Source organism: Schistocerca piceifrons, chromosome 6 (assembly GCF_021461385.2).
Source record: "Schistocerca piceifrons isolate TAMUIC-IGC-003096 chromosome 6, iqSchPice1.1, whole genome shotgun sequence".
Lineage (NCBI taxonomy): Eukaryota > Metazoa > Arthropoda > Insecta > Orthoptera > Acrididae > Schistocerca > Schistocerca piceifrons.
In genome coordinates, this window is record NC_060143.1 from 7,335,583 (window position 1) to 7,336,175 (window position 593).

The window sequence follows — 593 nt, forward strand, 5'->3', positions numbered from 1 at the left end:
AAGTTCCTGTGGGACCACGCAACCTAATCAAACTTAAACTAACTTAGGCTAAGGACAACACACACCCATGTCCGAGTGAAGACTCTAACCCCCGATAGGGGGAACCGCGCGGACCGTGACAAGGCGCCCAGACCGCGCGACTACACTGGGCGGCTTGGCACTCGAATCAGGGATCTCCTGCCGACTAGGCAACCGCGTTGGCCACTGCACCACTCAGCCACAGTGTTAATCACAAATAAGCAGGCTATCTCGGCGTGTTTCTCGGCCGACTCGGACACTCACCTGTCGCTACCACCTATCTGCAGTCCCCGTCCATGTCCTAATTTTAGATTCCCGCTGGAGGTCTTAACATAAATGTGCATCCGCACTGATGCTTATCGATTCGTTGCCCATTGAAGCATATCAGATATATGAAACCGTGATGTCTCCTCTTTCGGACACGTCTGAAAGAACAGTCACCATCCATCCATATAAGCTATGAACTGACACCGTATTCACATGCTCTTTTAGCGATGACTCACAAGTGCCTGTCGTATGTATCAGCAAGTAGATTACATTAGAAGCGCTGCTATTTCATAGTAACAGAACAGTGT